Source organism: Suncus etruscus, chromosome 8 (assembly GCF_024139225.1).
Source record: "Suncus etruscus isolate mSunEtr1 chromosome 8, mSunEtr1.pri.cur, whole genome shotgun sequence".
Classification (NCBI taxonomy): domain Eukaryota; kingdom Metazoa; phylum Chordata; class Mammalia; order Eulipotyphla; family Soricidae; genus Suncus; species Suncus etruscus.
In genome coordinates this window covers 446,538-446,970 of record NC_064855.1, presented here as the reverse complement: position 1 = coordinate 446,970, position 433 = coordinate 446,538, and the positions used below count along the sequence as shown (strand labels likewise).

General features: G+C 43.2%; 1 pseudogene; it reads right to left on the bottom strand.

Annotated features, from left to right (window-relative positions):
• Positions 1–75, bottom strand: LOC126017189 (uncharacterized; annotated as a pseudogene).
• Positions 76–433: the final 358 nt, after the last annotated feature.

Here is a 433-nt window from a genome sequence, read left to right as displayed (position 1 = left end):
TAATTATTATTATTATTATTGTTATTGCATGTCATCCTTGCGCAGGGGCCACACTAGTCTTCTCTGTATCATTAACCTTAGGAGGCTGTTATGTTACTTTGCCATTTAATTTGGTGTGTTTCTTCTAGAGTGACAGTACTGAAACATTTGAAGACATGGAGTGGCTGCATATGCCACCACTCAATCCAGGAATTCCAAGTTCTATGGCTTAGATGGCAGCAGCTGTGGGGTGTGGTTTCGACTGTTAGGCTTTCAGGAGTATGAAAAGACATGGGGAGGGTATCCACCCATGGTGATATCAAAGTCCCAGTGATGTCAGTTCGAAGACCAACATACCTGGAGTCTTGGTTGCTTAGGCATCTCTGAAGAAGAGATCAGTGGTAAGCAGTGAAGTTGAATCTTTGACAAGGTGGTGATTGTGGGTGTGGATGTA